Below are 12490 nucleotides of genomic sequence, written 5' to 3'. Positions count from 1 at the left end.
AATTCAGCATGAGAAACATGTTCATGCAGGGTATCTTCCCAAATAGGTGGTGGTGCAGGATGATCCCCATTTCTTCTAGGAGGTATTTTTTGTAAATGGATAAGGGATGAGTTAGAAAGGGAATTCAATAAAGCTCATGTTCTTTTGCACAACATAAATACTGGAAGAAGGGAAACTTTCCTAAAATATCTTGAAGCCTCTTGCCCATAAGTGTGGCACACTTCACACCCATGCACAATACTATACTCAATGCAGCTTTCAGACACCCAGCACACTTTAAAACCTTAGGCTCTGATACAATGTTTTGGCATGACCCCAGGCTAGCCCCTAGTCGCAACACGGTGCTTAAGGCCATAGTGACCCCAAGCTAACCTATTATCTTGTACCTACTCTCAGTACTAAATAAAATAATGATAAAGTATCATATGTGAAAGTTGAACTAATATAAATATCAATATGTCTGACTTACTGATAATAGAAACTGTAAACAAAATCTGAATATCTAGTTTGATTATCCAAAAGCATCAAATACATGAGGAGTCAATGGGACAAACCCCTAACTAACTCAGAGTAACTGAAATAAAGTAAAATTCTTAAAGTAATTGAAAATATCCTATCCTCAATGGATGAGGACTCACCACTAATACTGCCGAGGGGGAATGAGCTGACTAAGGGTGATCGAGAAATTGAGCGTTCGAACCTAAATTTTTAAATCAATATAGCACAAAAGAGTGTATGTAGTCAGTTCTTTAAATGTACTAGAATGTGAGATAAGGACTAGTAGAAATACATATGAATGCTAAACATGAATGCATGAACATATAAAAAGAATGCAAAACTAAGTAAAATATGTACTGAGATAATCTGTAAAACTGAATAACTAGATAGCTAATAAACTAAATACTTGGTCATACAAACCAGAGATGATGTGGTTTGAATACCAAACTAAAACTATGGGATCTATCATGTAATCAACACCCCCTAGTCTGAGCTAATGGGGTATGATGTGTGATCAATTGCTAACATATTTAAGGCCTTTAATCTAGAATAATTGTGAGGTCTTAAGCAATTTTTGTAATTTTTGATGTATTTATGTTGATTTTGCAATAAAAGTAAAGAAGAAGGGGAACCACAAATAAAGAAAGCAAAAAGAATGAAATCGGAAGCAAATAAAGAACAAAGGGTGGCTGACGACATCCATGACATTTCATCATCCTGGTGATAGGCTGTCAAGGATGCCGTCAGCCTTAACCAGAGAATGAGATTCGCTGTAATGTTATGACGACAAATCATGATAAGGTGTCAGAGTTGTGATAAGGCGTTAGGATCACCGTTAACCTTAGGCAGAAATTCTCAAAATAGAAGGGGAGCTGATGACATCCATGACGCGCCGTTAGACTCCTAATAGGATATCATTATCGATGTCAGCCTGAGACAACAAAAGCCAAACTTAAAGAGAATTTGATGACATCCATGATAGGCCGTCAAACTCCTGATAAGCCATCACGATCGCCGTCATCTATTCCGAGAAAAATTTGCAACTTTAGTTTTATTTCCTTATTTAGGGTTAACTATTTAAAACATTGTTTTAAGGTTTTCTAGGGATCAGTTGACATATCCCACAAAATAGCATATACAATTTTTCTGTCTCTCTCTCTCCAAGACCAATATTTTAAAGCTTTGCCTTGTGATTTAATTCAAAGTATACTTTTGATTTTCTTCATCATTGTAAGTTAATCTTTTTAGTTATAAATTTAATTTGCATACTTGTTTCTTGCATCATGAGTGGCTAAACACCTGTAACCTGGATCATGGGATCTAGGGTTAGGTCATGATAAGGTGTTAAATACTCAAGATTTAATAAGTGTTATGATTTCTTGGTAATTCTGAGATTATAATTTACGTTTGTTGGTTGAAAACAGTAGGCGTACCTACTTTAGTTTGCTTGAGAAAGAAATCATAAACAGTAGGAAGTGAATTATCAACAGGGACTAAGAAAGGATTCATTTAATAATCAGCGCTGTAATAAGGTTGATTAACCTGAGGTAAAATCTAGAAAGTGCATAGCAATTCCCTAAGTCCGAGAGGATTAGGAAATTAGATGCTTGAATAGGTCGAGAGACATTTGAGCATATTATCGATAAAGATAGCTTGTGATCCTAACCACTGTGAGAGTATTGAGTAAATTTTAGCATCTATCATGTACCGTAAGCCCTAGTGAACATAATCCTAGTTATTTCATAAAATCTTGGTTACAAACATCAAATTCAAAGTGACAATCAATTATCTGCAAAACTTAAACCCCATTTTAGGAAATAGTAAACTACCAGTGAATTAAATCGTAAACAACTTGAGTTCATACCTTATTCCCTGTGGGATTTGACCCAACCTAGTTGGGTTTTCTATTGACAATGATCGCTGACACCCATTCAAGGGTGTAATTTGAGCGTTATCAGGGTCCAACCTATAACCCCAGGTTGAAGGGTGTCAATACTTTTCCATGGGTATGGACACTGGCTGTGTGGATCCACTAATCTAATGTCCCAGAGGACTAGGGTGTCATCCTTTACTGGCAAGTGCCTCTAAGAGAATTTCAACCCATAACTGGCAGAAAGACCTCTCAAAATTGGCTATATAGTTTTAGAACTAAGGGAGTGCTACTAAAGGTCACACCCTCTACTGAAAGATGAGCCCGTATCCCTAGGTTCACTCGGTGCTAAATCCTACTCCCAACTAAACTGACACTGGCTCTGAATAAAGTCAACTGGACATCACAACAGATAATGCTCAACAGGATCATAACAAATTGACTGTGATAATAAAACATGATCTGACTAGCTTGTTACTTGCAATTCTAAAATATGTGTAAACATTAAGTATCAGGTGTTCATAACCCGCCAACACTGAATGATACGTTAAATATGATAACATCATTTCAAACATTGGTAGGAAGTTATGATTTATAGACCAAAAACATAATATATTTCACTAAACTAATAAAATCTATGAATTTTAAAATGGAGATGTGTTAAACTCTAGAGGACAAGATACTCACAAGGTTTAATTCATTAATTGGAATATTGACATGGTATTTACTGAACATGATATGGGTGATTGAAATTCAAAGCATGTGATAACATAATCCAATGGGGAAGCATATTGGCATGGTTTGAATTTAAAACTACTAAGAAAACATGGATTAAATTCAAGATTAACATTGATATTTTCATAAAAGATGATAAGAAGTTCATACTTGAAAAAAAAGGGATTTTTGGGACTCAGTGGGTCGAAGGAACCCATTGATGAATACCCAACATACCTCAATTGCTTGAATCCTTGAAGAAAAAGCTTGGAATTGAAACCTTGAATTGTTGAATCCTTTGGGATATACTTAAATTAACGTTCTTAGGAATGGGGATGAGTTTTTATGTGTTAATTGATGGGAAATGGGGCACATAATACCCCTCTTGGGGTTTTTAATTCATGAATTAAGTGTTTGGTGAGAGAGGAAAGGACTAAAATTACCCCTTGAGAGTTTGATAAAGCTGCTGGAAAAACACAGCCTCCGTGACACGATGTGTATCACAAAGGCTAACCTCCGTGACACGTTGTGTATCGCCGAGGTCCTGCTTCCGTGATGTACCCAAATTATGAAGGTATTCTTCCTACAAGGTCCAAAAACACCATGAACCTATTCCGAATATTTTGAAACTCTCCTGGATGACCCTTTTAACATCTCTTAACATGTTTCAACTCAAAAATCAACTTTTCAAACTCGGGAAGGCCAAAAATAAAATCTTCAAAATCTTGAGGTCTTAAAATGGGTAAGCCTTTTGTACTTAGAGTGAATTAATGCCTTGGACCCCTTTAAACATGTGTCTAGTATCTTGAAATATGTCTAGAATCTTATGGGGTATTACACAAATAAACTTCCCTTTGGTTACTAAAGATTCCCCCCCCTCCATTCAATTACCAGTTTATTAGGAAAATGGGAAATAATCATTTGGGTCCTACAATTCGAAGAATCGTAGCATGAACGGAGCCAATCCATCCCCAAGATTGCATTAAAATCCACCATATCAAGTTCAATTAAACCCACCAATGTATCCCTATGAAGAATGGAAGCCACACAATCCCTATAGATTTTTTAGCAACAATAGACTCCTCCACGGGAGTAGAAACGGAGAAGGGGTTGAAAATATTTTCAAGAAAATAACCACAGTGTACGGCCACATAAAAGGTCACATACCATTGGTATTGTAATACCAATCTTGCTTGCACGCTAATATCGTAATGGAATTTCCATTAACCAGCAACTTGGGGGAATCCACGACACTTATGGTCCAAATAAAATCAAGTCATAGCCACAAGGCCTTTCAAAGCCATTTGTTTTCATTAGACTTTTATAAAATGTAATAGTTTTAATTTGGTTTTAATATGCATACCCATGTTTCAAAGCTAATTTCATGAGGTGGGATGAGGTCATTACGAATTCAATTACCAAAATTCATACAGTTATGGGAATTCACAACCCCAATAAGTTCATCAAATCAATTTGGGAGAAACCACAACGCCCATTCCAATTCCGAAAGCCATGATTGGGACCACACAAATCACAAGGATTCTTTACAACTCATTACTAAAGTCATAACTTAGTCAGTGAGCACAGAATTCAAGAAATTTTCTGTGACCAAAAATTTAGGATGTTACATGTAACACAACAGTGACCACATAAGGGGATGCCTAATATTCCTAGCGAGTAGCAAGTGCATTGAGATGATTCCATCCAGTGACGATATCTGATGTGGCACCCTTAGGTGGAGGAGCCGAAGAAGTGGAAACCAGGATTTTATTAACTCTAGATGCAACTCTGCCTGAAGGACAATCTCACTCTATATAACTAAGATGACCATAATTATAGCACCGAATTCTCCCCTCCTCATAATATCCATAGTGAAGCCACCCATAAAAATGGTAAGGAGGATAAGGTGGAGTTGACTGAGCTCCATTAGCCTGAGATTAGGCACACCGTGCCTTAGGACCACTACTAGCTTAAAAACGATGATCTCCTAAAGGCTTAGGATAGGGAGCACTAGTTGTCAAATAAGAATTTCCCCAATTCTTCATCTTAGTCCATTTCCTAGCGTGTATCTTACTATTCTACTAACTTGCACCCTGCTTTGAATATCTAAACTTCTTGCTTTACCTTTCTCCCATCTCTACCTACTTCTTTTTCTTATCCTCCACCTGCTACATATAAACCATAAGCCTGGATATGTCCATAACATTATCCAACATAGCAACCTTACACTCTAACACCAGATCAATAAAGAAATGAACCAAACTTCCTCATCTGGGACCTCATACTCGACACCAACTCCGGAGCATAATCAAACAACTGTTGAAACTTCAAAGTATACTCCTTAACATTCATCTTACCCTATTTTAAGTTCACAAACTCTTCATTCTTATCTTTACTTAACTCTTAAGGAAATAAGTGATTAAGAAAAGCCCATGAAAAGTCATCCCACATTGTCAGCTCAACATTATCACCCCTCATTACTTCCATCTCCTCATACCACTAGTAAGCCATATCTTTCAACTGATAGGCAGCAAATTCGATATCCTTTGAATTAGTGGCATGCATCACCCTAATGATCGTCTCCATCTTATCAATAATCCCCTGAGGATCCTTCTCAACCTTAAATCCCGCAAAGGTTGGGGGATATAACCTTATAAATTATCCAACCTAAGTGACATCAGATGTACTAGTTACAAGATCGACATGATCAGACTGATGAGACTATAATTCCACCAATTGAGAAAGAATATTAATAACCTGACATAACTTTGAATTAGATATATTTCCTTGAGGTGATTGAGTAAAATTTCCACCAACCCAGCAAGCCCGAGGAGGACTAGTAGGGATCGGTGGAACCATACGTGGAGCAATACTATTAAGAGTAGGGACCTTAGACAGGGTTTGTGCTCTATAAGTAGGGTGAGTTCCCTCCACATTCTCCTCAGGTGGGATAGAGTTTCCAGAAGAGTTTTGATGACCGTCAGATCTTCAGGGAGGCATGATCTGAAATACGAGTAACCCAGGGGTTAGAAGAGTTTCACAATACTAGGCTTTATAGTTTGAAATAGAATTCAAGAAAGGGAAACATTCCTAAATGTCTTGTAGCCTCCCCTTTATAAGTGTGGCATGCAACACACCCATAAAAGGGACTCTACTCGATATGGCTTTGTAGAAACCCAACCACCTTGAATCGTGCTTGAATACTAAACTTGTCACAACCCAAACTTGGGCCTAGCCATGACAAGTATCTTAAGCCTATCATGGGTCGAAGCCTACCCCATTAGCCTAACCTTCATAGTACTACAAATAAATACAGTGAAAGCTAACCAAATAGTAATGAGAAGAATAAATAAACCAAGTGATAATTCTAAGAATCAAAACAAATAGCCAACCCAATACTTGCCCACAATAGCCTCTAAAACTAGAAATACCAACTAATTTGGGACATGGCCCCAACTATGACAAAAGAAAATACAAATGAGCTAAGAAATAATGGAGACAAGTGAAATGACCAAGCCTTTAAAAATATGGAGGATCAGCATATCACAACAGACCCATAGGAGTACCAAATCCCCTAACGCTACACAAAAGTAATAGAAAAGTCCTCCGAACCTTCATCATGAAATGGTATAGCATCTGAGGATGGTCAGTAGGGCGAGCACTAGCATGTAACTTAAGGGGAAGGTATAAAATACTGTCATTGACGAAACCAGTCAAAAACTACATGTACAACATTTTTATGTACATATATTGGATGTCATGATGGGGACATTGGTCATTAACATGAGAGTTTAAACCATTAGCCTAAACAATATATCTTACTCCATCCTAAAGACAACATGGGCTATATGGGTCCGGCTCCCTGATCGGAAGAGCCCCACTGTATATTTAGCCGCATAAACAGAGAAAAAACCAAGAAAAAGATAAGGACACTAAGTCTATAGCCCTCCTAAAAATATAATGTGTACACCAAGCACATGGTCACATGGACGCCTAATGCAAGCAACGTGGTTTCCGGTATTGGTCCCCCTGGGACCTATGCCTTCAGGGTGAGATACATAATTTTCTTTAATCCAAAATTAAAATAGTTGCACCTAAACACCCATTTACCCAGCAATCGGTTATTAAGACATTTACCAACTTGGTATCGTCACACCAATATGTTTGTAAGATAATTCAATTATGCCAAATTAGTCCATAAAACAAAATTGACTCCCAAGTTCCATTGAAAATCCAAGAATGTCCATCAAGGCCATCCAAATCCATTTTTATCCATTTATCCTTTAATGCAATGTAATATTTTCAAAAGCAAAGTTAAACCATATATCCATATTCAAAATCAAGCTTACAAAGTGGATTGAGGTTAATTCAATTATCAAGCCAAAATTCCATCAATTTGGGGAAACCCATGTCCCCCATTCCAACCATTAAAACAATGCACTAATTCAGACCCAAAACCATCAATTTTTACATATATAATCCATATAAAACAATGGACAATAAATCAAATAATAATAACCAAAAACCCTCAATCCCAATTTCACACCCATTAATTCAAATCACATGCATATTCAATAATTTAATGCCATAATGTAAAATAAAAGTTAAGAAAAGAGAAACATGCTTGAAATATAAAGGAATTTGAAGAGAAAACAATGTTTGAAGCTTGAATGATGAATTCCCTATAAAATCTTAAACTTTTTTGGGTTTAGATTTAATGAGAAAAAGGATGGTGTTTAATCTTTAATAACCGAAGAAAAAGGATAATTAGGTGTTTTAAAGTCGTCAAAGGGGTAAAAGGAACAAAATCCCCTCAACCTAAGTGAAAAAACAAAAATTGGACAAATTTATCATAGTAGCATGGCCCATTGATATAGCAGAGCTTAACCTCTATGCCACGCCCTTATTGTAGAGGTTGAGTGGTATAGCATGCCACTATCGGGGAGGTTTACTAACTCGGGTACCAAAATAACCCCGAACCCCATCCAAAAATTCCAAAACTTCACCATAACACCCTTTTATTTTAACATCCTTAATCAAAATTCAATTCAAAATTTGATGTTACGCACATGGGAGGGCCAAAAATAAATTCATTGAAATTTTTATGAGGTATCATGTTATACACCCCCCCCTCCCGAATCATTTGTTCCCCAATAAAAAGTTAGGACAAATTTAGCATGATAAAAGTAAGAGCACATTAGTATCAAATGACAAATTTGAAATGCAAAGATGAAACCTATACCTCAAGACTTTCATCCAAATGGGGAACAAGAATGAGTAACTTTCATATCTTCCTCAACTTCCCATGTAGCTTATTCAACCCTTTGATTTCTCCCAAGAACCTTCACCAAAGCTACATTCTTTGTCCTCAATCTATGAACTTGCCTATTCAATATCTCCACTAGGTCCTCCTCATAAGATAAATAATTTGTAACACCAACATCATTAATAGGCACTATCAACGAAGGGTCACCCACATACTTTTTCAACATAAACACATGGAAAATAGGATCATTAGAGCCCAAACTTATTGGTAAATCTAACTCATATGCGACATTCCTAATTTTTCTCAAAATCTAATATGGACCAATGTAACAAGGATTGAGCTTTCCCTTTTTCCCAAATCTCATGACTCTTTTCATAGAAGATACCTTCAAGAATACCCAATCGCTTACTTTAAACTCCAACTCCCTTTTCCTTACATCCACATAAGAATTTTGGCAACTTTTAGAAGTCTTAAGTCTTTCTCTAATCACCTCAACCTTCTCCATGGCTTGGTGAACAAAGTCAAACCAAACAACCTAGTCTCACCCACCTCAAACCATCTAGTAGGAGACCTATACCTCCTACTATAAAGAGCCTCAAAAGGAGATATTTGAATGCTAGAACGATAACTATTATATCAAGTGAACGCACTAAGAGGTTAATAGTCAACCCAATTACCATTAAAATTAATCACATAGGACCTTATCATATCCTCCAAAGTTTAAATAGTTAATTCCACTAGTCCATCTATTTAAGGGTGGAAAGCGATGCTAAGGTTCATCTAAGTATCTGAACCTGTCTAAAATAAATGCAAAAAATAAGAAGAAAATATGTATCACAATTGGAAATGATGGACACTAGCATAATATGCAACTTAACAATCTCTTAAATGAATAACTTAGCATAATCCTCTCCTGAGTAGTTAGTCCTCATGGGTAAGAAGTAAGAAGACATAGTCATTCTATCCGTAATGACCCAAATAAAATCATACTGATTGCGAGACCATGGAAAACCTATAACGAAATCCATATTAATCATCTCCTACTTTATCATGGGAAATCCTATCTCTTGAGACATGCCATGAAGCCTTAATTTTCAACTTTAACTTGCTGACAAACAATACACTTAGCTATAAAGTTTGCCACATCTCTTTTTATATTATTCCACTAGAAGATTTCCCTAAAGTCATGATATATCTTTGTCGAATTCGGATGAACTATATCCCGGGATTCATGAGCCTCTACTAAGGTTTTTTCCCATAGCCCATCAACATTGGGAATACATAACCTTACTAAATACCTAAAGATGCTATCTCCCCTAATCTCAAAAGACATAACCTTTTATTGACCCACATCATCCTTAATCTACATAAGTATGGGGTCCAAAGCCAGTTTCTCTTTTACCTCAGCACCAAGAGATGATTTAACCACTTCCTGAATAATCATTCCTCCATCTTCAAAGTCCAAGAGACGAACTCCAAAGTTAGCCAGCCTGTTAATATCTTTCACCAATACTATTTTCTCCTTATTAATATGAGATAACCTTTCCATAGACAACCTGCTAAGAGCATCAGCAACAACATTAGCTTTACCTAAATGGTAGTAAGGGCTCATATCATAATCCTTAAGAAATTCGAGCCACCACCTCTACTTGAGATTTAATTTCTTCTATGCAAGCACATACTACAACTTCTATGGTCTGAATAAATATCCATATTCACCCCATACAAATAATGGCACCAAATTTTCAATGCAAAAACCACAACCACCGACTCTAGATTATGAGTCAGATAATTTCTCTCGTAAACCTTAAGTTTCCTAGAAGCATAGGCTACAGCCTTACCATGCTGCATCAAAACAAATCCTAGTCCCACATGGGATTATCATAATACACGACAATACCATTAGTACCCTCTAGTAGGGTTAAAATAGGCACAAAAGTCAACTTATCCTTCAACTTTTCAAAACTACCTTCACAAGCATCAGACCATAGAAACTTAACCTTTTTTTTAGTTAACTTTGTCAGTAGAGCAATAATAAATATGAAACTCTCGACAAACCTCCTATAATACTCAGACAAGCTGTAATACCCCATAAGATTCAAGATACATTTCCAGCTACTACACGCATATTTAAAAGGGTCCAATGCATTAATTCATACTAAGTACAAAAGACAGCTATTTTATGACCCTAAGATTTTAAAGATTTTATTTTTGGCCTTCCCAAGTTTGAAATGTCAATTTTTTAGTTGAAATGTGTTTAGGGATATGAAAAGGGTTATCTGGGAGAGTTTTGGAATTTTTGAAATACGTTTAGAGTGTTTTTGGACCTCAAAAGTAGAATGCCTTCATAATTTGGGCGTGTCATAGAGGAAGGACCTCTGCAATACACGGTGTGTCATAGAGGTTAGCCTCCACAATACATGTCATGTCATGGAAGCTAGTCCCTATGATAGCTCTGTTCCACAAAGGTTGTATTTTCCTATAGCCTTATTAAATATTCAAGGGGGCATTTTAGTCCTTTCCCCTTAACCGAAACACTCAATTCATGAATTAAAACCCCAAAAGGGACATTATTTGCCCCATTCCCCATTAGTTAACACGTAAAACTTATCCCTATTCCTAAGAACATAAATTCAAGCATCTTCCCAAGGATTCAAAGATTTAAGGTTCCAATTCCAAGCTTCTTCTTCAAGAACTCAAGCAATTAAGGTATGTGGGGTATTCATCAATAGATTCCTTCCAACCATTGAGTCCCAAAAATCCTTTTTCGTTCAAGTATGAACTCCTTATTCCTTTTTTATGAAATTTAAATGTTAAGTATGAATTTACTCCATGTTCTCTTACTAGTTTTGAAATCAAGTCATGCCCATATGTTTCCCCATATAAACTATGTTATTGTATGTTTTGAATTTAAATCACACATATCATATTCAGTTGAAACCATATCAATTTATCAATTCATGAATTAAATCATGTGAACACATTATCCTCCCAAGTTTATCATATTCCCATATTCAAATTCATGGATTTCGTTAGTTTAGTGAAATGTACAATGTTTTGGGATTTGGATCATGAATTTTCATATAATATTTTAAATAATGTTATTATATTTAAAGATATTTTAGTGTTGGAGGATTATGAACTCCCGATACCTATATGTATTTTCAAGTTTCTATTTTTAAGTAACAAGTCAATTCAATCATGATTTTATTATCATATTTAGATTACCATTTCCATGCTGAGTGATCTTGGGTGTATTTATACACCTAAGTACTATAATTTATCCATATTTTAGCTATGTTTAGAGAACAAAGTGCCTAGTTTCTTATGTTTTTACTCTACTTCTATGTAATTGAGCTAACCAATGTGATTAGCATGATTTCAGGCATTAATGAGGTAGATGAAGACATTATGGGACTATGAAATGCGGAATGGCATATGACACAAGAGAGAATAGCAATTTGGACCAAATGTGGTGCCTAAAAAATATGTCCAAGACTAGTTTATCATTTATAATTAGTTCAGAGACTTAGAAGGCAATTATGAGAGAAAAGATTATTAAAAGGGTTAAATGCTGAATTTTTATTCATTATTCAATTATTCTGTATTATTCAGAGAGAGGAGAATAGCAGCTTAGGGAGAATAGCGGCTTAGGGTGGCGAGAGAGAAAAATATTTCTTCTCTCTTCTTTCGCCATTCGCACACCAAGATCACCTTCTAGTTTTTGGTATGATGAATATATTTATAATGATTTTAGTTTTATTCATGAGTAGCTAAGTTTATTAGTTAGGGTTATGGAAGACTTGTAGCATACAATCTATTACTTTGGGTTTTAAATTCATTATGCATTAACTTGTTTATATCATACTCTCTTTGCTTATCTTGAATTCTTGTGGTTGCAAACATAGAGGATATGCCTTAAAATGCAACTTGTTCAAAAGAAAGGTTGTTGTTAAAAAAAGAGAGTAGTGACAAGAAAATAGGATTACCAACCCCTATTTCATAAGTTAATGCCTTAGCAGGATTAACTACTTGGAGATTTCGTATTGTTTTTGGTAAACACTTTTGATTCGAGAGAACTAAAGTGAATTAGTACTTGATGGTTGAGAAACAATAGGATTATGTTATTAAATATAATACAT

Source organism: Capsicum annuum, chromosome 6 (genome assembly GCF_002878395.1).
Source record: "Capsicum annuum cultivar UCD-10X-F1 chromosome 6, UCD10Xv1.1, whole genome shotgun sequence".
In the NCBI taxonomy this organism is placed as follows: Eukaryota; Viridiplantae; Streptophyta; class Magnoliopsida; order Solanales; family Solanaceae; genus Capsicum; species Capsicum annuum.
The sequence above is the reverse complement of the archived record's forward strand: the minus strand, read 5'-3'. Positions refer to the sequence as shown.